Consider the following 26,799-nt stretch of genomic DNA (forward strand, 5'->3'; position numbering starts at 1 on the left):
GTAGGATTTTTAGTTTTGGTTTTATTTTCAAGACCGGGTTTCTCTGTGTAGCCCTGGCTGGCTTTGCACTTGCTCTGTAGACTTCAAACTCACAGATCTCCTTGACTCTGCCACCCAAGGGCTGGGACTAAAGGCATGTGTCACCATGCCTGACCAAGTAGTATTTTTTTAAAGTTTTTCCAGCTGCTTGGGTTATATTTTCTTCCCAGAGTATTTTTTCCTTGATAAGTAAAGTATAAAGATCAGGGGGAAAAGAAATCTCTTCTGGCTTGAGACAATCTCAGGGACGTAACTTAGAAAAAAGACTTGTGAGAAACAGAAATGCCTTCAGGGAACAAGTACCCCTCAACCATCTGAAACACAACAAAGTAAAAAACCTAGCCCAAACCATGCCTGCTTCCTGTTAGCACTTCAGGCTTTGGTGCCAGACTTGGGGGTTTTTGGGAAGTGAGCAGTGAAGACAGAAATCTTGGGTATGACTAACAAAAGACGAAAGTCCTAGTTGTCCCCACAACTAAACTGTCCTCAAATACTTTTAGGAAGTGGAAGGAGAAGAAGGGGAGTGGTCCTTAGTAATTAATGGTCTAATTGATGAAGGAAGCAATACAGTCGCAGTACAGACAGCATTCCTTAGACAGAGGCCCCAGCAGGTGTCATGGCTTAGGGTCAATAGTAACATGCTCCCCAAGATATCCTCATCTAACACCTACAGACACTGGAGGTGGGTCAACAGTGCTTTCTTCCCTTCTCTTTCTTCCTTCCTTCCTTTTTTTTTTTCCAAGACAGGGTTTCTCTGTGTAACAGCACTGTCTTTGTAGACCAGGCTGGCCTGGAACTCATAGTGATCTGCCCACTTCTGCCTCCCAAGTGCCGGGACTAAAGGTGTGCACCATCACTAGGGTCCAACAGTGTTTTCTTATAATTATATTGAGACAAAGTATTTTTATGTAGCCAGGACTGGGACTTACTATGTAGATCAAGTTGGTCCTCTTTCTGCCTCAGCCTAATAAGTGCTAGCCAGATTATGGGTATGTACTACCATGTCTCCCTGAACCCCTTATTTTTCTTGGTACTGGGAATAGAATCCAGCATCTTGCAAATGCTGGAGAAGTGCTCTGCCACTTAGCTATATCTACATATTTTATTAGGATAGAAACCCAATTGAAGTGAATTATCCAGGCCACAATACTAGGAAGCTGCTGACCTGGGGCTGGAGCCAGAAGCTGACTGGCAGGGAGTCAGAGTGATGTTTCCACTGGACCTCTGAGCCCTTCAAGCTACTCAGTGTGAAGCTTCCAGCCAACCCACATTCATCAGAAGATCTCTACACAGACAGTTCCTAAGGGGCAGAGGAACTGGTGGGCTCATCAAGACGGAGTGGCAGAGCTCTGAGGTCTGTTTATGTTCCTACAGCCTATGGCAAGTTGCTCCATCTCCAATTATCCCCTGGAATGATAGGGATAAGGTGACACTATTAAGTTTCTGTGAATTCAATAGAACTGGAAAAACGGATCGCAGAGCTTATAATAAATAAATAGAAGACAGGTTAGAGAGATAGCTCAGTAGTTAATAGCATTGACTGCTCTTCCAGGGGACATGGGTTCTATTCCCAGCACCCACATGACAGCTCACAACTCCCATTCCAGGGCACCCTCACACTGACATACATAAAATTAAAGTAAATTAAGAAAAATAAATAGAAGAGCTGAATGTGGTGGCTCAGGTCTGTAATCAATTCCAGAACTTGGAGGCTGAGGCACAATGATTGCTATGAATTCAAGATACAATGAGATCCTGGTCAGTCTGGGGCTAGAGACAGCCTTTAAAAAAAAAAAAAGAGGCAACTAATAAAATATTTTTACATACTACTTTTTTCAAAAGCACAAGAAAACCCTCACAGCTTCATTACAGCTCACTGCACTCAACAGGAAGTAGGAAGGCAGTAGGTCTTTCTGTGCGGCTGTCAGGGGCATAAGTGGAGCAAGCAAATGTCTAGGAAGGAAGAGAACCCCCCCCTCAGCCACCAAACCACTGTCCCATCTCCCAGACAGAGCGCCCATCCCAGGCACCAGGACGAGCCCAAAGCCCCTTCCTTTGGGTGTGCTCTTCCAGAACCTATGGCCGAAAGATCCCTAAGTGGTCCTGCTGTTCCTCTCTCTACTCCAAAAGGATCGAGTGTCTGGGTAAAGGGAGTGTCTGGATATTATTTCCACGAGTAGCCCATTTGGTGTCTCAATTCCCAACAGTCAGGAAAACCTTCCGACTGTTGCTCTGAAAGGCAAAACACTAACAGAACATCCTCCAGTGAAAGTGAATCAAATGCGCCTTAAGATCAGAGCAGACAGGAGGCTGGAGGGCTGCATCCTGACACCAGCCTAAACGATATAATTAATGGCGACTAAATATATCAAATCACTCCTAGGCCCCAAACCGGCTCCGGGTTCCTCTGTCCCCACACTTAGATGGTCCCTGGAAACCTGCAGAGAAGCCTGGTTTTGCCTCCACTACTCGAATGACCTTCCATGTGTGGGTTTACCGTCCTGTGCCTCCCTGCCTCATGGGTAAAGCAACAGCAGCCACCTTACAGGGGTTGCTGTGAACTCTGGACACAAAGTGCTTAGCGCTGAGCTTCGAAGTCAAACAGGGCTGGGTAACCAGTGACAGACATGCTTGTTGGGTTAGCTCTAGTACAAGTGTCCCCGTTCTGTCAACTTGTCCCTGAGGACCCAAAGGACGAGGGGCGGGCGGCTTAAGGCCACTTTTAGTTTTTTTTTTTTTTTTTTGCCCCATTTTGGTTGCGGTGGCTCAAAGAGAAGGCCCCGAACGTGGAGGCCTCGGGGCAGCCACGGAGTGGGACCGGGGACGCCGAGCGGAGGAGGGGCCTGAGTCCGGGAGTCTCTCCAGCCGGACTCTCCAAAGGGGACTGCGGACCTCAGATGACGGGATGACGCCGGGCCACCAAGCCGGAGTGAATGAATGAGCGCGCAGCCCTTTCACCTTCGCCCACACGCGGCTCGAGACCCTCCAGCGAAGCGTCCTTCCGTGACCTCTGACCCCGCGGACCCCTCACCTCGGACCCCTTCAGTTCTTCTCCTATCTCGCCGGACTGCCTTTTTCCTCACCCGCAAGTCCAAACGGCTCCGGGCGCCACGGCTCGGCTCGCTTCAGCAGCAAAATGTCCGCAGCCGCCGCCTCCCTCTCCGCCGGTGCGTCGCTGCAGCCGGCCGCTCTGAGCCCCGCGGCTGTCACCTGCCGAGCGGAAGTGAGCTACCCGTGCGCGGAACTTCCGGTGGACGCACACCCCGGGGGCGGGGTCAAGGGTGCAACCCCGGGCGGGGCTAAGGACCGGGTGGGGAGGGGCCTGGAGCGTGAGGGGCGGGGACTTGTGAGAGGGGCGGGGCCTGGGTAGGTCTGGCGACTTGCGGCAATCTATGCAGTCCTGACCAGGCTCCCTCTTAAGAATCATGGAGTCAGAAAGGGTCTTAGAAGACTTTAAAGCCCATCTCTTTCTGAGTTACAGATGGGGAGACTGAGGTCAAGATCATTGGCCTGGTATGTGAATCGGACCAGCCGCCAGAATGAGCCTGTCTGCTAAACTTTACCTAGACTTTTTCTGCAGTCTGGATAATTCATTGTTCTAGGAGGAAAACATAAGCTACTCCCAAACTTTTCGCCCAAGGGGAACTTCAAACTGTCCCTTTAGCCAGGACCTTAAGTGACACAGCCATTTCATTCCTGACTTTGGTCTTACTAATTTTCTCTTTCTTCTAGATAATTTGTATTCATCCCCTTTAAAACATTTAAAACATTATAAAACCTCTATTCCAACATTTTTATTGAATCAACAATAGTTTCATTGCAGAGAACAGGAAATATACTAGTAAGGAAAAAGAAGACCAGAAAAAACATGTAGGCTTCTGGTTATTACTTGGTTATTAAACCTAGATGTGACATGTCTTCTGACTTTTTTACTTTACTGTCTGTGTGTTTGTTATTGTTGCTTTTGAGACAGGAACTTGCTAAGTAACCCAAGCTGGCCCCAGTGTTGAAGCTACAGTAACGTACCACCAGCATTATAGATCTAGTTCAGGGTTTGGGGCATCTGCTTTAACAACTGAGTTATTGTCACCTTGGCTAACTTGGAACTCGCTGTGAAAACCAAGCAAAGATCTGCCTGCCTCTGCCTCCCAGTGCTAGGGTTAGATATGTGTACAACCACACCCAGCCATTTTAACATTCTTTAAAACTTTGTAAAAACTGAAACATTACAGCAAACTGGAAAAAAAAGACAAAATAGAATCCCATTTGCTGGGCTGGAGATATGGTTCAGCAGTTAAGAACTCTGTCTGTGGGCTGGAGAGATGGCCCATTGGTAAGAGCACTGGCTGTTTTTCCATAGGTCCTAAGTTCAATTCCCAGCAACCACATGGTGGCTCACAACCATCCATAATGAGATCTGGTGCCTTCTTCTGGCCTGTAGACATACATGCAGTACAGAACGTTGTACATAATAAAGAAATCTTTTTAAAAAAAGAACACTGGCTGCTCTTCCAGACAACCTGAGTTTAATTCCCAGCACCCATGGCAGCTCACAGCCATCTAAGGGATTTAAAACCCTCTTCTACACAAGGTGCACGTTCATATGAACATAAAATAAAAATAAATAAATCTTGCAGAGCAGTGATGGTGCATGCCTTTAATCCCAGCACTTGGGAAACAGAGGCAGGTATATGTCTGTGAGTTCAAAGCCAGCCTAATCTACATAGAAAGTTCCAGACCAGCCAAAAGTTACATAGTGAGACACTGTCTCAAAAACAAAACAACAAAAAGAATACCATGTGTCCTTCACCCAGATTCCCTCGATGGTGACATTTTTTATATATGTAGGATAATATTAACACCAGGAAGTTGTCATTAGTAAAATATCTTTAATAGAGGGCCTTGGTTTGAAAAACAGGATTTGTATGAGATCACACTGACCTTGCCTCGCCCAGAGAAGAATGCTTGAAGAGACAGCCTGTCTCCCAAGATTATCTGTCTTACTTGATGCAGACAATTCCAGGAAAGAGAGACCGCAGACCTGCACACAGACTGCAAAACTTTCTCAGTCCAAAGTCCCTTCCCTGCCCTGATAAGGGGTCGCAGCCAGCTTATCCTCCATTCCCTCTGGAGAGAGGCTAACCTTTGTTGTGTGTGCTAATAAACACAGTCTCATCTACTAAGTCAGACTCAAGTCTCTTTCTGCTTTCTGCCTACAAAAAAATCTAACAATCTTTATCTCAGTCACAGACTTTATTCCATTTAAATTTTTTTTACTTTATTCTATTTTTAAATCCTTTTTTAAAAAATAAAAAGTGGCGAACCTTTTTGGTACAACAGAAACTTGTTTTCTCACAGTTCTGTTGGCTGGAAATCTAAAGTGAAGACCAGGTTGGTTTCTTCTTCTGCACACCTAGAATGATAATATATGATGAGCATATATCATGCCGCCCGGTGATACGGTGATAGCAGGTGTCTAGAGTAAACTTCTCTAATGAGAAATGTTGGCAGCTGTCAATCACACAGAGAAATCTCACTGGGAATTTGAAATGCAAATGGTAGAGACAGAACCTAAAAGGTCCGAGGAGTGTGGGTGTGGTGGGCACACCTGTAATCCAGCACTTGGGAGGCAGGGGCAGGAGGCTCATCCTTGGATCTTTTAGACTATACAAGGAGACTTTGTCTTAATCCAAAAATCTCTCCAAAAAGACAGAGGTCACTGGCCTGGCTCTCAAGGATGGCTTCCAGGGACAGGTGGCTTTTTTGCTACATAATCTGAAAGAGAATGTGGTTTCTTCACAGACTGAGATGATGGGGAAAAGAATTCCAAGGAGAAAAATATTTCAGAGGCAGGGAGAGTCCTGCGAAAGGAAGCTAGCTAGGCATCTGAGGAATCGTCCAGATTTGTAGATCTCTACTGTACAGCAGGTCCTGGGTGAGTGAGTGCTAGACAGTCAGATGAGTGAGGCAAAGGCCTGAGCTCTACTAACTGAGCTATAATGCCAGCCTCAATATAACCGCTATTTACATATTATCTATGCTGTGTTACATAAAATATAAGTCATTCAGCAATATCTTAAAGTATACAGGAGGATACATGTAGGCACTATGCAAATATCATATTTTAATAACAGGGCCTTGGGCTTCTAGGAATTTTTGGTTCTGGTACCAATTCCTCGTAGACAGCAAGCTAGACTTAAATTGGACGAATTAAATAAATGTTCTTCACTTCTATGTCCACCAGAGGGTCAACAAATGCCATTAACTGATGTCCTTTCCTCCAAATGTAATTTTGGCATAGCCCCTGGAATATGCCCTTCTGGTCCCCAGTTTCCAGGCTCCTCTTCCCATGTTTATGGACCTGAGAACTGCTCCTTGTTGTCTTTAATCTTTTAAACCCTGAAATGTTGCCACAGATCCTTTTGGGGACAAGGCAGGAAATGCCTCTGTTAGCAGCCTCACTGACAACGCCAGCCTCCACCTGCTGCCCAGGCTGTGACTGTTACTCCACCATTGCTACAGTTCACGGAAGCTAAATTCTGCCCAGCCCTCCAGGCTCTACTGCCACAGGCTGCCTCTTAGAGGTCTCTGCTTGCTCCCGTCCCTGGGCTGGACCAGTGTCTACACCACAGTTGAAAAGTCCCAGGCTAGAGTTGGGGATACACTTGCCTAGCTTGCTCAAAGTCCTAGTTTCAGTCCCCAGTAAAAAAAAAAGGCAGGCAGGCAGGCAGGCAGGCAGGCAGGCAGCCCTCCCACCCACTGAGGCTCCGAATACCATCTGGATTCAAAATCCCAGGCGTGGGAGATCTGACCTCAACCTAGAAAATAGGATGACTGTGTCTCCTTGCTAGATTGCTAATGGAGATATAGAGATTAAGTCTTAGCATTTATAGACAAGGCCTAGTATCTTGATGCCTCTGTTAAACAGGATCTATTGTTTGCATGGATATTGGTATATCTCAGCTATTTGCTGAGTCCATGAGTATGTAACTCTCATGGACTCTCTCTCTCTCACTCTCTCTCTCTCTCTCTCTCTCGCTCGCTCGCTCTGGCTTTTTTTCATGACAGGGTTTCTCTGTGTAACAGCATTGGCTGTCTTTGAACTAGGTCTGTAGACCAGACTGGCCTTGAACTCAGAGGTTCACCTGCCTCTGCCTCCCAAGTTCTGGGATTAAAGGTGTGCACCACCACCACTACCACCCAGCAGGTCTCTCTAGTATGTAGCTCTAGCTGGCCTGGAACTCACTCACGCTCCACCTGCCTCTCTGACTCCCGAGTGCTAAGATTAAAGGTGTGCATCACCACCTCCCCAGGCCCAGACCTCCTTATTAATTTATATGTGTGTGTCTCTCTGTGTGTGCATATGCACAGGTTTACACAGAGGATGCCCGACAAACTGCAGCAGTCAGTTCTCTCCTCTGTCGTGTGCATCCCAAGGGATCTAATCCAGATCGTCAGGCTTGCCAGCAAGCCTTTTCCACCCGCTGAGCCATCTCAGCAGCCCAAACCTTGACAGGTGAACAATACTCCTCCTATATGTATGTATCCTATCATTTGATATTTTATTTGTGTCAATTGTAAGGAGTTTTTAGGTTGGCTCCTCTCACATTATTTGTTTATTTATCTATAGTTATTTATTGGGACAGGGTCTCTCTATGTAGCCCTGGCTGTCCTATGTAGACCAGGCTGACCTCAAACTCAGAGATCTGACTGCGTCTGCCTCCTGAGATTAATAAAGATGTACACACTACCACCCCACAACACCCCCACCCTGGCAAACATTACTTTTTGAGACTAAGTCTGACTGTGTAGTCCAAATAGCCTTCATCTGGAGTTGCCTGAGTGCTGGGATTACAGGTATGCACTGCCAAATCCAGCAATTTCCTTACTTTCTGGTAACTTAAGATGACCCAGGCCGGCCTTGTACTTCCCCTGCTCCACTACCATTATCAATCATTTTTCCAAATGTTCTTTTTTATTGAGAATGGTGGTAGAAATCCAGCTCTGAGTGCTAGGTGTTCTCAATGCTATGAAGTGTTCTAGAACTTCTCAGTGGTCGTCTGGCCATATATATAAAATCTATTATAACAAGTCAGCTGACCACATCATCTGTTATAACAAGTCAACTGACCATATCATCTATTTATTATAACAAGTCAGCTGGCCATATCATCTATTTATTATAACAAGTCAGCTGGCCATATCATCTATTTATTATAACAAGTCAGCTGGCCATATCATCTATCTATTACACATAAACTGAAGGCAAACATCACTCTCTCCGAACCACTTTAAAATTGAAGTTGTTGACTTCTGTTTAAAGTATTCTCAAGACAGTGGCCCTAGCCTTGCAATAAACATTCCAGTGTCCAGAGATGGAAGCAATGGTTTGGAGTGAGTTGAGAAGTCAACGCTGGGGAATGTACAGGACACATCCCACTTTGTTTGCATGACAGGTGCTAATTGTCACCTTTCAGCTTTCAGGAAAAGCCTCATGAGAGCCAGGCATGTGCCTTTAATCCCAGTACTTGGAAGGCTGAGGCAGGCAGACCTCTGTGAGTTCCAGACCAGTCTGGTCTACAAAATGAATTCCAGGATAGGCTCCAAAGTTACAGAGAAACCCTGTCTCGAAAAACAAAACAAAACAACAACAACAAAAAGCCTCATGGGACTGGGAGCCAAGATGCTCAGCTCAAGAGCCCCCAGATCTGCCTCTGGAGCTCACTCATAATGTTTGGTCTTCAAACCGCATCAGCAGCAGTGCGAAGCCTAATGCCTCCCCCCATGGGGTTTTAGGAGTTAGCGACCTCATAGCAAATCTGTATTTTGTTTCTTTTGCTGGGTAACAAATTACCACCTCTTTAGCAGCTGAATTCAGACAACATCCATTTATTAGTTCACAGTTCAGGAGCACACAGTCAGCATAGCTGGCCTGGGTTCTTTGCTGAAAATCTGGCCTGTGCTGAAAGTGTGGTGTTGGCTACCCTGTGCTGCTGTCTCTTCCCAGCCCCTTTCCAGGCTCATCATCCTTATGGTCAAAAGCCTGGGGTTCCCACTTCCTCTCCAGTTGCCAGGCAGAGGAGAGGAATCTGAGGCTGTGCTCAGGGCAGCACAACCCCGCACCCCAACATCAAATCTCTGCTTTCAAAGGTCACTATCAAACAACCTTGTTCTCACCTGGACAAGTGTGTGTGTGTGTGTGTGTGTGTGTGTGTGTGTGTGTGTGTGTGTGTGTGTCTGTCTGTCTGTCTGTCTGTGGGTGTGTGTGTACATGTTCTCATGGGTATGCTATGCATGGGTGTCCATACACATGTGTTCTTTTGTTGTTTTCTTTGAGACAAAGTCTTACTATATAACATCTCTGGCTCTGCAGACCAGGCTGGCCTTAAACTCACAGAGATCTACCTGCCTCTGAGTACTGGGATAAAAGGCTTGTGCCACCAAGCCTGGTGCATGCTTGTTCTTGTGCATGTGACAATCAGAAGTCAACATCAGGTGTCTTATTAGACACTCTCTACTATCTATCTATCTGTCTGTCTATCTATCTATCTATCTATCTATCTATCTATCTATCTATCTATCTATTTATTTTGAGGCAGGGTTTCTCTGCGTAGCCCTGGTTGTCCTGGAACTTGCTCTGTAGACCAGGCTGGCCTAGAACTCACAGAGACTCACCTGCCCCTGCCTCCTGAGTGCTGGGATTAAAGGCATGCCCCACCAACGCCCAGCTTCCACCATTTTTTTTAGAAAGGGTCTCCTTTCCCTGAAACTGGAGCTAATACATGGACTAGGTTGACTAGCCAATGAGTTCAAGAGATCTACCTGTCTCTGCCCTACAATAAAGTAGAGGGCTACAGAAGTAGGCTTTGAATTCTGGCTTTTAAATAGGGACTGGAGATCCAAACTCAGGTCCTACTTCTTGGGCAGCAGGTTCTTTGCCAACTGACCCATCTGCACGAACCCAGTAAACTACCTTTTTAAAATCCATCAATCTGGGCCTGGTGCTGCCTGTCTTAATCCCAGAAATCAGAAGGCAGAGAAAGGCACACCTCTATGATTTCAAGTAAAACCTGGTCAACATAGAGACTTCCAAGATAGCCATGGCAACACAAAGAGACCCTGCCTCAAAAAAAAAAAAACCAGACAAACCAAAAAATAAAAAATAAATAAAATATAAAGTCAGGAAATGGTTGTACATACCTTTAATCCCAGCACTTGGGAAACAGAGGCAGGCAGATCTCTGTGAGTTCAAGGCCAGCCTGGTCTAGAAAGCAAGTTTCAGGACAGCCAGGGCTACAGAGAGAAACTCTGTCTCAAAAAAAAAAAATAATAAAATAAAAAAACAAACTAAAAAAGTCCATTGAGCCATATAATAATAACATACTTAGAATTCTACCCCATCCTAGCCCAAGGCTCTAGCCACATTCATGGGCTAGAGAATGAGGTGGGTGGTGAGGGGTTATCTTTTGAAATCTCTAAGGACAGGAGAAATGGCTGGGAAGCTTGGGGGCCGGTCCACTGCCCAGTCCACTGTCTCAGCACTGTGGAAGGCAAGAATGACTTGACTCTCAAAAGTTGCCCTGTTCTCCTCATGGACACTGCAGTTCTCCCCAAACTCCACAAACTACGTTAAACAAACAAACAAAACAAAACAAAAAGAAAATCCATGGACTAGAGAGATAGCTCAGTGCTATCTGCTGGGGGCTGGAGAAATGGCTCAGAGGTTAAGAACACTGGCTGTTCTTCCAGAGAACCCAGGTTCAGTTCCCAGCAACCACATGGTAGCTCACAACTGTCTGTAATTTCAGTTCCAGGGGATCTGACATCCTCACACAGACATGCATGCAGGCAAAACACCAATGTACATGAAATAAAAATAAATAAGTCATTTATAAATAAAAGACCATTTATTGCTTGCTTTCCCAGAGAACCAGAGTTAACCTCCTATAACTCCTGCTGTATGGGATCCTACACTTGTGGCCTCTGCAAGCACTTGCATTCATGTGTATACACACATAACTAAAAATAAAATAAACCTTTAAAAAAACTTTAAAGTACTTTCAATAAAAGAAACAAAATCTGTGTTTTTTTCCATGAAAACAAACAAGCAGAACACCCTACAGCATAGGTCTAGAGAGATGGCTCAGAGGTTAAGAGCACTGACTGATATTCCAGAGGATCTGAGTTCAATTCCCAGCACCCACATGGCAGCTCATAACTGTCTATAACTCCAGTTCCAGGGGCCCCAACACCATGGCAAAACACCAATGCACATAAAAATACAAATAAATAAATAAATCCTCATAAAGCACAAATAAACAAATAAGTAAATAAACAAATAAAACCCCATAATGCTGGCATTTACAGACCTCTGAAGACCAGGTCAGAAACCATCATGGTGGGAATCTCAGCAGATCCTTCCAGAGTTTGAAGAAATGGGGACCTTCATTGATACTGTTAAGCAGTTCATGCCTATGACTAGCCAGTTTACATTGAGCAGACTGAGTTTCATATATATATATATGTAAACACACATATATGTATACATACATATGATTTTCATATTTTAAAATATTTATGTTATGTGTATGTGTATTTTGGCTGCATGTGTGTCTATGCACCACTTGCATGCATGCATAGCCCGAGGAAGCCAGAATCCCTAGGAACTGGAATTACTATATAATTGAACCCAGGTTCTCTGGAAAAGCAGCCAGTGCTCTTAATGTCTGAGCCATCTCTCCACCCCCTTTCATGTACTATTTCTTCTACATGGATCTACTTGTATAGTTCTACTTACATTTGTTCATTTGTTTTTGTAGTGCTGGGGTTTGAACAAAGGACCTTACACATACTAGTCAAGTACTAAACCACTTAGCCATACCTCCAGCTCCTGGAATAGGAATTATTATGGGATTTTACTAAGTGCAGATTAAATTTATTATTTTGTTTTGTTTTTCCCAAGACAGGGTTCCTCTGTGTAGCCCTGACTGTCCTGGAACTCGCTCTGTAGACCAGGCTGGCTTCGAACTCAGATCCACCTGCCTCTGCCTCCCAAGTGCTGGGATTAAAGGAGTGTGTCACAATCACCTGGTTTAGGTTAAATTTATTAATTGAACTTTTTTCATATTACTACGAATATCAGGCATCTCAGGTTTCCACTGCTGTGATAAAGATCATGACCAAAAGCAACTTGGGGAAGAAAGGGTTTATTTCACTCCCAGCTCACAGTCCATCTTGAAGTCAGCAGTGGCTCGAGGCAGGAACCTGGAGGCAGGAACTGAAACAGAGACCACGAGGGAATGAATGCTGCTTTCTCGTTTGCTCAGACGGCCTCCGTATACGCCCCAGGACCACCTGACGGCGGGTGGCATTGCCCACGGCTGGCTGGGCCCTTGCACTTCAATTATCAATCAAGTAAATGCCACACAGACTTGCCTACAAGCAGCCTAAGGAGGCATTTTCTCAGAAGAGGTTCCCTCTTCCCAGATGATTCTAGCTTGTTAAGCTTACAAAAAAGCTAAGTCGCACAGTCAGGATTTACCATCCTGCAAACCTTATGTACATTCACGGATTATACATTCACGGGCTGAGTCACCCACACATATGTCAGAAAAAGATGTGTACAAAACACACACGAGGGGCTGGGGAGATAACTCAGAGGTTAAGAGCACTGACTGCTCTTCCAGAGGTCCTGAGTTCAATTCCCAGCAACCACATGGTGACTCACAACCATCTATAATGAGATCTGGTTCCCTCTTCTGGGGTGCAGACAGGAACAATGTATACACAATACATAAATAAATAAATAAATAAATAAATAAATAAATAATAAAACACACACACACAGGAGCCTGGCAGTGGCACACACCTTTAGTCCCAGCATGCAGGAAGCAGAGGCAGGTGGATTTCTGTGAGTTTCAGGCCATTTGAGTCTACAGATGGAGTTCTAGGACAGTCAAGACTATACAGAGAAACCCTGTCTCAAACAAACAAACAAACAAACAAAAAACAAGAAAAAATAAACCCTGTCTCAAAAGACAAAACAAAACACACAGGAACTCTTGTTTCTTTTTTGTTTTGTTTCTTTTCAAGACAGGGTTTCTCTGTGGCTTTGGGGGGCTGTCCTGGAACTAGCTCTTGTAGATCAGGCTGGTCTTGAACTCACAGAGTGATCCGCCTGCCTCTGCCTCCCGAGTGCTGGGATTAAATGTGTGTGTGCCACCACTGCCCGGCTACACACAGGAACTCTTCTTCACTCATAACTTCCTTAATAATATGTCCTAATCCAGTGGTTCTCAACCCTTTAATATAGTTCCTCATGTCATGTGACCCCAACCATAATGTTATTTCCATTGCTACTCTATAACTGTAATTTTGCAACTGTTATGAATTGTAATGTAAATACTTGTAGAGAAAGAGGTTTGACAAAGGGATTGTGACCCACAGATTGAGAACCACTGGTCTGACCACTCTTTCCATAGTATTTACATTGTATTCCTTACCATAAGTCAATGTAGAGTCATCGAATAGAACTGCTGGCTAAGCACATCCTGGTGGTAGAGCATCTGCCTGGCATGTCTGAAGCCCAGGCCTTAATCCTCAGGACTGCAAATATGAAAACCAGGAGGGCTGGCAAGGTGGTTCAGTGGGTAAAGTCTTGTTGCCTGGCCTGATGACGTGAGTTCAAGCCACGTGACAGGCCACCTGCAGCTAACCAACTGGGCTACACCAGAGTTCTACTTCCTCCAAAGCACTGAGGTTGCAGGCTCTTGTCACCATGTCCCGTTTCTCATATGGGTTCTGGGGACCAAACTCCAGGCCTCACACTTGAACAGCAGGCGTTTTACAAGCAGAGCCATCTCCGTAGCCTCCCTCCTCTGCCTCCAGTGGACTCCTGTTTGTTTGGTTTTAGTTTTGTTTGAGACAGGGTCTCACAATATAGCCTAGGCTCGCCCGGAACTTGCTACCCAGATTGTTCTTGAGTTCACTGAGATGAGCCTCCTCTCCCCACCTAGTGCAAAGGTTACAGGTGTGGCCACCACACGTGGCTTCCAGGTGGATTTTTAACATAGCATTTTGGCTGGACTGACATTCCTCATGTCCCCTTTCTCAGGTGGGACATAGGAAAGGCGCATGTGCAGGGCTGGAGGGCAGAGGTGAAGCCACCGCTGTGTGTGGCTCTGCCCGGCGCCTCGGACTGGCTCATTTTGTTGATGGGGAGACACAGCCCTTCCACAGTTGCCCTCTTTCTCCCTGGACTCCCCGGGGCCCCCAGCCATGAGAGTGTGTGTAGCTTTCTGGGACGGAGTCCTGCTTTCCTAAGACACCCATACATCCAGCCAGGTCTTCAAGGGCCAACTTTGGGGTTCTGCCTACTCACCTAGGCTCTGGCCCCTTTCTGTGGGTTCCTGTGTATTCTTGCTATTTCCCTTTTTGAATCCCTCATCTCTTGTCTTCCTGTGGACTTAAAGCTCTCACATTAGGCTAACGAGTGACAGCCTTCCAGAAAGTACTTATGCAACCCCGACAATCATAGGAGTTCAAACACCTGGGACAAGCCTTTATTCTGTGGCCTCCTGATTCTGAACCCTGACTGAAGCAGTGCGGCTTCACGGGGTTAGAAGAATCCAGCACCGAGATGGAGCAGCAAGGCCTCTTAAGGGGCCGGCTCAGCTCCATCTGTCCCAGCTCCCTGTTGCTATCAGTGTCTGGAGGAGCGATCTTACCCAAGTAGGTGCCAACCACAAAAAAAGCTAGTTACCTGCTGAACCTTGTGCCAAACGAAACCAGCCAGAGATGGATATGGTAGCACGTATCTGTCTGTCTAGGTGGGGGAAACAGGAGGATGTAGAGTTCAAGGTTAATTCTGGCTGCACAGTGTGCTCAAGCCCAGCATGAACTACAGGAGACCTTCTCTTTTAAGCAAACTTTAAAAGTTTATAATCCTAGGTTATAATAAACTTTCTTTTTTGTTTGTTTGTTTTTTGTCTTTTTGAGACAGGGTTTCCCTGTGTTGTTTTGGAGGCTGTCCTGGAACTCGTTCTGTAGACCAGGCTGGCCTCGAACTCACAGAGATACCACCTGCCTCTGCCTCCTGAGTGCTGGGATTAAAGGCGTGTGCCACCAATGCCCGGCCAACTTTTTTTGTGTGTGTGAGATAGGGTTTCTCTATGTAACAGCTCTGGCTGACCTAGAACTTGCTCTGTAGACCAGGCTGTCCTCGAAAGCACACAGATTTGCCTGCCTCTGCCTTGGAGTGCTGGGATCAAAGGCTTGCTCTATACCACCCTAGGTTTAAAATAAAGTTTGATAAAAATCTATTAGATAAAGTTTATTAGACTAAAAAAACTTTATTTTAAGCTGGGCATTGGTGGCACACGCCTTTAATCCCAGCACTCGGGAGGCAGAGGCAGGTGGTATCTCTGTGAGTCTGAGACTAGCCTGGTCTACCGAGAGAGTTCTAGGACAGGCTCCAAAGCTACACAGAGAAAAAAACAAAACAAAAAACAAAACCAAACAACTTTTAGTCTAATATTAGATTAAATGCATTTAAAGAGCCTATAATCCTAGTTGTGTGTGGTGCATACATATGTAGCTCCAGTTAATTGATCTAAACATTTTTTCTCACTAAAATGTCAGATGTTCCCCTGCCAGCGGCCATGTCAGAGGAGCAGCAGGTGGCAACTGAAGTTTGAGTGTCAGTCAACCAGGAGGAAAATCCCTGATGGGTGAATCCCGGGTAGGCAGGGCCAGAGACCACAGACCCCGGAATGTCTTTTGCATCTGCTGTGCCTTACATGTTTGCCACTGCAGGCTTTCTCTAGTATCTGGCATGGTGTGCATGGGTGTGGGGAGACCCCACTGCCTGTGATGTAGTGTGTTTATCTGATGGAAACACCCCATTCTACTGGGCATTTTTACCTATGGATTATTATGAAGATCATTTCTTCCTAAGCTGGAATGTCTGATTGATAATAATGTTGGTTCAAATAGAGTTTTGACGATTTAAAATATAAACAAGTTACTGTCACACGGCTAGAACATGTGAGTTTCAACTGAGGAGCCATATAGACCGGCTTGGGTTAATGATTAAGAAAAACAACTGATTCCCAGTCACCCAGCTCGCTTAAATTCTTTTCATCTTAACGATGGGAGATGTGTTCACAGGTTTCAGAGTGCATTATAACTGAAGCAAGGCTTTGAAAATAACTTAACGTTAGACTAAGATGTTTTTGTAAAACAGCTTTAAGGGGAGAAACCCAGGAGGACCATCTAAAGTTTTAGAAAGGTGCACAGTTGAATGGGGATCTCATTAAGGTCAGGGAACAAGGACAAAGCAGCCCAATTATCAGTAGCTGACTTGCCTTTCTTGCTAGGATTAGTTGATGACCAAAGGTAATGATTAATTCTTTGCACCCATGTTTACACTCAGTCTCCTGATATAAAAAACTATTGATGAGTGGGTATGTACCCTAAAGATTTAAAGCAGAGTGGACTGTTTTTCACGCATGAAAGTTTAGGTTTGTGATTCCTTTAAGATTCTTTATAAGATTACATTTCAAGACAAGTAACAAAATGATTGGTCCTTTCTTTCTAACTGCAAAACACAGCCTGCCAGTAAAAGACCTGACAAGAACCTGTTTGTTAATCTATAATGCATGTGGATTCTTGGGAATAATTTGTTTTTTACCTGTAATATGTAAAAAGTTTAATCATGTTAGGGGATATGGAGAACATGCTGTTTTCTACTTGTATTCATTGTAAACATTCACTTGAAAAATAGAATGTAACCACAATGTAATTTTTGTATTGCCTGTAAGATTTTCCTGGGGTGCATAAGCTGTAAGGAGAAAATAGATTGTTAGAAGGAAAACATCAAGAGTGAGAGAGTAAGGAAGGATAAAGATAGAGTTAGAAGGAAAACACCAAGAGAGACAGAAGGGACATTTCTGGATAGAGATAAGAAAATAGAATATAGAGTACACAATCAGAATAAAAAAATAAAGGTCTGAAGGAACCATCAAGAGAGTGTGTGGGTGTCTTTCTCCATACCCCCTCAGATTAAAAAAAAAGTCACACTATGGCTGGCCATTCCCTTTGAGCCTTGCTGCTGGAGGCTGGCTTCTCAGGCAATGAAATTCCCCCATTACAGGGGTTTTGATAAGTGGGGCACCTAGAATTGGTGTGTCCTAGGAACAAAATGTGAGAGGACTTTATGGATGTGTGCTAGCCAGTCCACCCCACCGGTTTGGGGCTGTAGCTCCCCTAGAGTGGGTCTGGTGCTGAGAGTCCCATCTGAGCCGCTGCTTCCAGCCGGCCCACAGGCACACACTCCCAGCTGAGCCCAGCTGGCCACTAGGAGGCAATAAAGTCATGTCTAGGAAGGCAGTCTGTCTCTAAGGGTGCAAAACTAAACAAAAAACAACCACTGTGAAGAGGCTTAATCCCTGTAAAAGGGTGGGTGGGAGGGAGCTAAATTGCCTGAGGGGTCTCCAATATCAAGAGAACAGATTTCCCTTGGAGACTGTCAGCTGTGCTGGTGAGATCTTGTGGCTACCTGTGGTCCACCTTGGGCAACTGGGAGGGCACAGCAGGGTTGGCAGGGCTTCCCAGCTAGGGCAGGAGGCTGGAGATGACAGGCTTCATACCAGAGGATTTCAGCAGTTTCTTTTCTGATTACCAGTTACGATGCACATACGCTGTCTGGAGTCAGTTTCTTCCTGTGCAGTAGTAACTGGGATGAATCATCCTTCCATCTTCCTAGCAAAGGTGCAAACGGTAGTAATGACAGTGCAATCATTTGTCTAAAACTCATCATGCTCTAGAATGATGCTCTAGAATGTTTTAATACAGTTCATGTCGTGATGACCCCAACCATAAATTATTTTGTTGCTACTTCATAATTTTGCTACTGTTATGAATTGCAATGTAAATATGCAGCCCTGTGTGTGTGGGTGTCATGGCCCACAGGTTGAGAACCATTGATCTAGTGTCTAGACTATGCAAATACATTCCTTCATTTACACAATACTGCTGGGATAAGCAAAGCTGCTATCCTCATTTCATGAAGACACACATAGCTCTGGATCTGTGCTGGGAGGAATCCAGTACTTCCTGAAATATCTAACCATGATTACACGGGCCTGGGCATCGTGGACACAGGGTCTGCTGTTTCGGGCTGTGTGAGCCTGAGCAAGGCATGAACCCCTTCTGTGCACACAGAGACATCAAGCATTGTAGTATGTTCAGTGCATCTCTGCCTGTGGCTTGGGTTTGAACCCATTTCACTCCACAGCCTGGACCTCCTCCCCCCTCCCTGTGGGTAAGGCCTTGAGGCAGCAGGAGACCTAGTCTGGGACTAGGATTTCATGACAAGTTCATGTTTTCCCTGGAGGACCCACACACAGGCCTGCCGGCAAAGCTGCCCACTCCAGGCCTTCTTCCCTGTCCTGGTCAGCAGCCTCTGCCACCTACCATGACCTCCTGGTAGTCAGTCTTGTCCTGTTGTCTCCTTACCAAACCCTCTCAGCCTCCTCTGCAAGGCCTGCTGGAGCCCACTTCCCTCAGTCTGTCAGGAGCAGTACCACCTCCCCCGTTTCAAGAACTGCTTGCCATCTGTCCTGAGTGTCCCATGGGACTGAGCTGTTGCAGGTAACTGCTCGCCATGTCAGTTGGGATCTTCTGGAGTCAGCCGTGGATGTGTTGCTCCTCTTCACCTTTCCTTCATCAATAGATGCTCTGTACTCCATGTCAGAGGCTTCCACACACCAGCTCCCTCAGTCACAGACACACTGTGTAGCACTGGCTGTCCCGAAACTCACTCTGTAGATCAGACTACCCTCAAACTCAGAGTTGTGCCTGCCCCTTCCTCCTGAATGCTGAGATTAAAGGTGTGCTAGACATAAGATTTGATATAGGATTCTACTCCAAAACCCACCTTGTTAACCAACCTTCTGTCTCTCCTCATGTCTCTACCAGGTAACATCTCACACTTCTCCAAAGAACGCCTCATCCACACCAGGCTGGACTGTTCTGCTCTCTCTCGACCCTGAACCACACCAACGTTGCACAAATCTGTCTCAAGTCACCTGTTAGTTGTTGACCATGCTATTTGCCTCTGTCAAGAGAAAAGGATGGTCCCAGGACACAGGAAGAGAACATCATGCCTCAGTCCCTCTGAAACAAAACAGAAATTTCCTGGATTTTTATCATTTTGTTCTCTTCTCTTCAATGCTGGGGACAGAAAAAAAAAAGGATCACACAGGCTCAGCAGGTGCTCTATAACTGAGTTCTACCTCAACCATCCTGTTCACGGTTGATAATGAGTCTGTGTGGCTTCCTTGTCAGGCTCTGGGTCCCACTTGCCTCCTGGGACCATGCCCTTTCAGATAATAAAATCCAAGTACAACTGAGGGGCGAGAGCTCTCTGAAAAAGCCATTGCTGTGTAAGGCCTCGCCCTTAGGTGCGAAGCATCACACACCAAGGTTTGATTGATAGCTGTGTGACTTGCTGAGTCTCTTCAGCTCCCTGGGCCTCAGCTCACTCACATGGCTACCCAGAAGTTGCTGTTATGAATGTGAACAGTGTAGTGACTCTCATGCAAGCCCAACCCCCAGGGGAGGTTAAGTGCTCAGTGGGTACATAAGAGATGAGACAGCTGGCCAGATCGGTACATGGCTGACTCCGTTTTGAGTTTTCACAATTGATATTACTACTTTTTTTTTTAGATCATCGCACACTCAACATATAGGTAATGATGACCATGAATGTCTACCTCCCAAGTGGTGGGAATACAGTCACGGCTCACCATGTTTTCCATATTAGATGATGTTGGTGATTGAGTCCAGGGCTTTACGGATGTTAGACAAGCACTCTACCCAGTGAGCTACACCCCCAGGAAGTTAGTACTCTTAAACAATTATCACCACCAACCTTAAGGAGTGGTTCTGAGCCCATCTCTCAGCAAACTTCACTTTGAGTCTAAGTGCAACCCTACGGTGCAAGACATGGGTCTTGGAAAGCCCACTTCAGGAGCCCTGAATGAACACATCGTTTGGTCAACTTCTTGTCATCGTTGTCTTCTTCTTTATTCTTCCAGACTGAACTGAACTTAGGCAGGGACTCTGTTACCGAGCTGTTATCCTAGCCTCCAATCTGCCTTGTGAGCCTTTTTCTGGTTTGGTAGCACTTTAGAGCATCAGCTGTGCAGTCATTGATCTGCAGAACATTGTCATATGCAGGGTGAGAGAGACACTAGTAATGATCCAGCTTTTAAGATCTTAAAGCCATGTGGCTGGCACTGAAGCCACCTAAAAGAGCACTGGGCTTGGGGGTCAAAATAACCTGGGTTATGAGAGAATGGAGAAAATGTCTGCATCCATACACAGAAATGCTTACATTTACACAAAGCAATGAAGTACCAAGTCATGCTACAATGTGAATGAACTCGAAAAACTTGCTAAGTGACAGAAGTCACACGTTGTATATATCTCATTTATTGACATGTCCAGAATAGGCAGATCCATAGAGAATGATTTAGCAGTTGCCTTGGACTATAGAAAATGGAGAGAACTGTAGTGTTATATTAGTCAGATCTGAGGCAGTCAAGTGACAAAGAGAAAAGGTTAGTTTATAGTTTGGAGGCTCAAATTCAAGATCAGGGGTGAATTGCTTATGGTCTCTGTGGTGATTTGAATGAGAATGGCCTGCATAAGCTCAGATATTTGAATACTTGGTCTCCTGGTCTCCAGTTGATGGAACTGTTTGGGAAGAATTAGGAGGTGTGGTGTTGGAGAAGGGATCTCACTGGGGGATAGGCTTTTTTTTTTCTCGAGACAGGGTTTCTCTGTGGCTTTGGAGGCTGTCCTGGAACTCACTCTGTAGACCAGGCTGGTCTCGAACTCACAGAGATCTGCCTGTCTCTGCCTCCCGAGTGCTGGGGGCAGGCTTTGAAGTTTCAAAAGACTTGTGAGTTTCCTAGTCTCTGTCTGCCTCGTGGCTGTGGGTCAAGATGTGAACTCAAAGCTGTGTCTCTGTTCCACCATCATGGACTCTAACCCTCTCAAACCAAATCAAATGCCTTCTTTTATAAGTTGCCTCAATCATGGTGTTTTATCTCAGGGACAGAGAAATAACTAAGACAGCCTCTGAGGATATAGTGAGGAACAATGGAGAAGAAACGCATTGGGCCAAGTTGGAATGTCGTAAGTCAGCAAGCAGAGAGCGGCGGGGGACAGGCAGACAGATATGTGGGGTCTCACAATCCAATCCCACACCCCAAATGACCTCTCACCTACTAAAGCCCACAGCGCTGTCCACAACCACCACTGTAGAGACCAAATTTCACGTATGGATTTTTGGGGGATACTGTTTATCCAAACCATCGTAGGGAAGGATGGCCAGTGGGGAGGGAGCTTCTTTTTGAGGAGATAAAGTGTTCTGGCTTAGATGCTAGCTGCATACCTGTGACTATGTGGAGGTCTGAAAGAAAATGGCCCTCAAAGGGAGTGGTACTGTTAGGAGGCGTGGCCTTGTTAGTGTAGGTGTGGTCTTGGTGGAGGAAGTGTGTCACTATGGAGGAGGGCTTTGAGGTTTCATATGTGCTCAAGCCATGCCAATGAGACGGTTCACTTCCTATTGCCTTTGGAGGTTCACTTCCTGTTGCCTTTGGAGGTTCACTTCCTGTTGCCTTTGGAGGTTCACTTCCTGTTGCCTTTGGAGGTTCACTTCCTGCTACCTTTGGAGGTTCACTTCCTGTTGCCTTTGGAGGTTCACTTCCTGCTGCCTTTGGAGGTTCACTTCCTGTTGCCTTTGGATCAGCATGTAGGGTTTTCCAGCACCATGTCTGCCTGCATGCCACCATACTCACAGCCACCTTGCTCCTAGCCATGATGACAATGGACTACATCTCTGAAACTGTGAGCCACCACCTCAATTAAATGTCTTCTTTACAAGAGTTGCCATGGTCTTGGTCTCTCCTCACAGCAATAGAGACCCTGACTAAGATTTTGATAAAGCCATTGAACTCTGAACTTTAACATGGTGAATATACCATGTTGAGCGGGTTGTAAGCCAATTAGCAAAAAGGCAAGAGGACAAAAATGGCAGTGCTGCTTCTAGCTGTGTGACACTGGGCAAGTATCCTTCACTTCTCATCTAAAATGCACTCTTTTATCATTTTTCTGATGTAAGGTCTCACTGTGTCGCCCAGGCTGCTCTCAAACTCCTGGGTTCAAGGATCCCCCTGCCTCAGCTTCTAGAGAAATTGGGATGGCAGACGTGTACCACTGCGCCCAGCCGTCAGGTGAGTTTTAAACCTTCTGGCACCTCCTTCCTGTCCTCTGGAGGATGGAGATAAAAGCCACCTCTCCACCTGACAGGCTGCAAGACGTGGACAAAACCCAGTGTGACAATGCCAAGGGCACATAGATGCCTCTGACGAAGGCTCCTGGTCACCCTCGTGCCCCTTCCGTCTTCCCATCTGCTCCCTTGCTCCTTCAGCTGCCCAGGATCAGCCCCTTCGTCCACCACAGGAGATGGCTAAAGGGACCAATACACACAGTTACAGAGATCATGCTACAAATCCTCCAGGGATCACAAGAATAGGCCAAGGGATACCCCCAGGGTCCTACTAGGGTGGCAGAGTGACTACATGGAACCTTTGTGGGGGTGATCCATCAGTCAGGTCTCCATCCCCATAAGAAGCACCAGAGACACTCAACGCATGAAGAGAAAGGGTCATTTTGGCTCATAGTCCAAAAGCCACAGCTTTGGGCTTCCGGTGAGATAGATCATAGCACAACCAGAGGTATAATAAAACGGCTCCCCTTACGATCAGCACATGAGAGAAAAAGAGGACAAGACCAGGATCCAAAAATCCCCAGTGACTCAAAGATGTCCCATTGGCCCCACCTCTTAAAGGTCCCATCACTTCCCCAAGGCTGGGGACCAGGGCTCTGGCACAAAGGCATCAGATGGATACTCTAGATCTAAACCATACCAGTGTGAGCAGGCCCCTACCAGCTCAAAACTCAGTGTCCAGTGTCCGAATCCACCAGAGGAGGGGATCCCACCCCAGCAGCCCTGGCCTCCTGTCCAGTTCCTCACCAAGTAACTTCCCTGTGCTGGTTAGTTTTTGTCAGTTTGCCACAAACTAAAGTCACCTGAGAAGAGGGAGCCTCCTTTGAGGAATTGCCTGCGTATTGGTCTGGGAAGTCTGTGGAACATTTTCTCCCAGCACCGTGTGGGCGGTTCCATTCCTAAAGCTGTGTAAAACAGGAAGCTGAGCAAGCTGTGAAAAGTAAGACAGTCAACAGTGTTGCTCCATGGCCTCTGCCTCAGTTCCTGTCTCCGGGTTCCTGCCTGGACTTCCTGCCCTGAACCGCATCAGTGATGGAGTGTGACCTGGGAGCTGTAAGATGAAATAATTTTTTCTCCAAGTTGTTTTGTTTTATCACAGCAACAGAAAAGCAAACCAGGATGTCCCCCAACCTGGCTGACCCCTGCTTGGTCCCACTTGTTTACCTGCTGGGGTACCAAGCAGATGCTGTTCTCTGAAGACACTGTTGTCCCTGAGCTGGGGGTGAAATGCCACCAAGGAGTGAGGCTGTTATTCTTTTTGGGGATTGTGTCAGGTGCGATTTTTTTGTTTGTTTGTATTTCAAGACAGGGTTTCTCTGTCTAGCCCTGGCTGTTCTGGAACTTGCTCTGTAGACCAGGCTGACTTCAAATTCAGAGATTCACCTGCTTCTGCCTCCTGAGTGCTGGGATTAAAGGTGAGCACCATCACTGCCCAGCTACTGAATTTTTGCCATGGATTTTCATCCATATGCTATGTCATTTTCCAGCTGCATTTCTGAGAGCATATCTGTATATAGATGTACAAATATGCACAGACACACACCCCACACACACATTCTCACACCCCAAAAAGAACAACAAAAAGAACTGTAGAGGCTATGAATGTAGCTCATTTGGTAGAGGACTTACCTAGTATGCACAAGGCTCTGAGTTCCATATTCAGCACTGTGTAAAACCAGGTGTGATGGTGCATGCCTGTAATCCCAACACTCAAGAAGTGAAGGCAGGGAGATTAATTCAAGGTCATCATCTTCTTCATATTGAGTTTGAGAACAGCTGGGGACTTCAGAACTGGCATAACAGGTTCTAATCCACATCTGATGACCCCAGTGGTCTTGTGCAAGCTTCTGTTTTTGCTAACACTCACAGAGCTACAACTCCAGCCACTGTATGAACATTTTTGTCTCTCTGAGTTATATGAGTAGGGAGAATAACAGAGCCTCCACCTTGGGTTTAGGGCCATTTGGCTGGGGCTAGCAGAAGGATGAAGTGTGTGGGAGGGTGGCATGGGGTGGGGTGTGGTGCCACACTTAGAAGAAGACACTCACTCAGTGAAGGTGGCTGCTTGTTTGGATGATATGAAACCATTCTGCTGCAGCTAGGAGAAACCTGTGTATCCAAGCTCCAGAAGGCCTGCCTGGTTGCATTAATGAATCATTCTCAGACAAGCTGGGGATGTGGTTAATAAGTGGATAAGCCCTTGCCTAGTATGCACACAGCCTCCACAAAACTAATGACACAAAGAACAAAAATAAAGGAGGGGACGTGTCTAGTGCTCAGGTTCTGCTGTTTGGGGTCCTTGCTTGCCCCTTACCCACTCATGCTTCTACTAGCTTAGGCTAGCTCTGAGAGGGCTGCCCAGAGTGTGGAGAAGCCAGGCCTCACACAGGCACTGCAGAGTCCCTGTTCTCTGTAACCTCTGTGAGTGCCTGGCAGCTGTAAATCTCTCAGCAGGGACTGCAGAGACTCATCCTGGCAGCTCGAGCAGGCTGACTCCCTCACTCTCCTGGCTCTGTAGGACACAGGCCCTTGATGAGGCCAGGGCACGTTGCCCAGGTCCAGGCGACTGCAGTCTTCTGGTACTGATCTCAAGGCCATCTGAGGGGCTGGATCCTCATTTGCCTCATCTTTCCATCTTGGCCTTTCTGTCTCCATCTAAAAGACAAGATCTGGATCATTCTTAAAATTAAGAAGAGGGTCATGACCATTGCCCCTAAGAATTGCTCACAGATGCACACAACACATTATTTTATAAAGTTTACTGGTCACTTTGCCATGAACCTACCAGGTTAAGAATTTCTGCATTTCAGCTGGGTGGTGGTGACTCATGCCTTTAATCCCCGTACTGGGAGGAGGGGAGGGGAGAGGAAAAGGTAGGTGGACCTCTGAGTTTGAAGCCAGCCTGGTCTACAGAATGAGTTCCAGGACAGCCAGAGCTGTTACACAGAGAAATATGTATTGAAAACACTGCCCCCCTGAAAAATTCTGCATTTCAAGAGCTACTCTTTTTTGATTGGTTTGGGTTTTTTATTTCTGGCCCCCTAAACTTCAGTATGCTAAGCAAATGGTCTATCATTTCCATACCCAAAGAGCTACTACTCTCTGCAAAAAGCAGACTGCAAAAACTGGATAAATACAGCATGGTTGTTTAAAATTTAAGCCCCCGGAACTCACTCTGTAGATCAGGCTGGCCTTGAACTCTGCCTCTGCTTCCTGTGTGCTGGATTTAAAGGTGTGCGCCACCACTGCCCATCTTAAAAACCTAAGTGTTAACACACACTCGTGCCTGCAGAGGCAAGCCTGGAGGAGCCCTGTGATGGACAGTCCATGCTTTTCTCTGGGAAAGAAGAGCCTTGTGAGCTCTCACTGCATCTGGCAGACGCTTCTGTCATGGGATTTTCCTTTTACTAGGTACATGTTTCTTTTGGGGATTCTTCTCCATCTAAATACAATCAGGATTGGGTGTGGTAGCAAACGCCTGTGTTCCCAGCACCCGGGAGACTGAAGCAGGAGGATTCTGAGCTTGAGGCTAGCCAGGGTTACACAGCAAGTCCCAGGCTACAGGGGGGACCCCGTCTCAAAGGCAGTAACATGAAAAGAAAACTTTTTTTTTTCTTTTTGGTTTTTCAAGACAGAGTTTCTCTGTATTGTTTTGGAGGCTATCCTGGAACTCGCTCTGTAGACCAGGCTGGCCTGGAACTCACAGAGACCCGCCTGCCTCTGCCTCCTGGGTGCTGGGATTAAAGGCGTGCGCCATCACTGCCCGGCTAAGAAAACAATTTTTAAGTGAAATGTCTGTATAATATTATTAGCACTTTCAAATTCGCTAGGCCATTGATCCTTCTGTGGAGCACAGTGGGAGTCAGTAAGAGACCTAGAATAGCCATGAAGACTCAGGCCTTGGGAGTCTGACCCGCAATTCATCAATAGCATGAAGCCATGATTTGACACTTAGTCCTGGGCCCCTAAAGGGAAGATAAGAAACCCACCTAGGTCTCAGTCTATCCTCCAGAGGGGTAGTTGGTAGTTCCTATACCTCAAAGAGTTACTTACTTTGGTAAAATGAAATAAAATAGTTATTATATTAAAGAAAAGACTCAGATCTGGAGGTGAGACAGGAAGATCAGGAACTCAAAGTCATGCTTGGCTACGCACCGAGTCTGGGGCTAACCTGAGCCATGGGAGACCCTACTTCAAAAAGCCAAAGAAAGAGGAGGAAAAAAACAAAGGGAGAGACTTAAGGACTCTGCCCGGGTCCCCAGCAAGGGTGTAGGTTTTATTTGCTATAAGCAACTTTTCCCCAAGGCTGGATCTCAAAGGAGACCCCTAGAAGGTCTCCCCAAGGCCAGGAGCACAAAGGACAAATGTAGCTCATGGGATTTGGCCTGGGCTGGCATCTG

General features: G+C 46.2%; 1 protein-coding gene and 2 long non-coding RNA genes across 5 annotated transcripts in view; 1 reads left to right on the forward strand and 2 right to left on the reverse strand.

Annotated features, from left to right (window-relative positions):
- Window positions 1-3,279, reverse strand: part of Ap1b1 (adaptor related protein complex 1 subunit beta 1) — a 55,828-nt gene extending 52,549 nt beyond the window's left edge. The window contains exon 1 of one of the 3 annotated variants that reach the window (XM_040746787.1): window positions 3,123-3,279. The gene's annotated coding sequence lies outside the window, so the exon portion shown is untranslated. Of the gene's footprint in view, window positions 1-3,070; window positions 3,093-3,122 lie in introns of those variants that run through there. The other 2 variants (XM_040746789.1, XM_040746788.1) reach the window with 2 other exon arrangements.
- Window positions 3,280-12,127: 8,848 nt separating this feature from the next.
- LOC121140769 lies at window positions 12,128-14,648 on the reverse strand. Its single transcript, XR_005877671.1, has 2 exons — window positions 13,542-14,648; window positions 12,128-12,316 (listed from the first exon to the last, which is right to left on the reverse strand). It is a non-coding gene; the product is annotated as an uncharacterized LOC121140769 (long non-coding RNA).
- Window positions 14,649-14,667: 19 nt separating this feature from the next.
- Window positions 14,668-19,451, forward strand: LOC121140770. Its single transcript, XR_005877672.1, has 2 exons — window positions 14,668-14,769; window positions 19,018-19,451. It is a non-coding gene; the product is annotated as an uncharacterized LOC121140770 (long non-coding RNA).
- The last annotated feature ends 7,348 nt before the right edge of the window (window positions 19,452-26,799 follow it).

Source organism: Mesocricetus auratus, unplaced genomic scaffold (assembly GCF_017639785.1).
Source record: "Mesocricetus auratus isolate SY011 unplaced genomic scaffold, BCM_Maur_2.0 Super-Scaffold_100006, whole genome shotgun sequence".
NCBI lineage: Eukaryota > Metazoa > Chordata > Mammalia > Rodentia > Cricetidae > Mesocricetus > Mesocricetus auratus.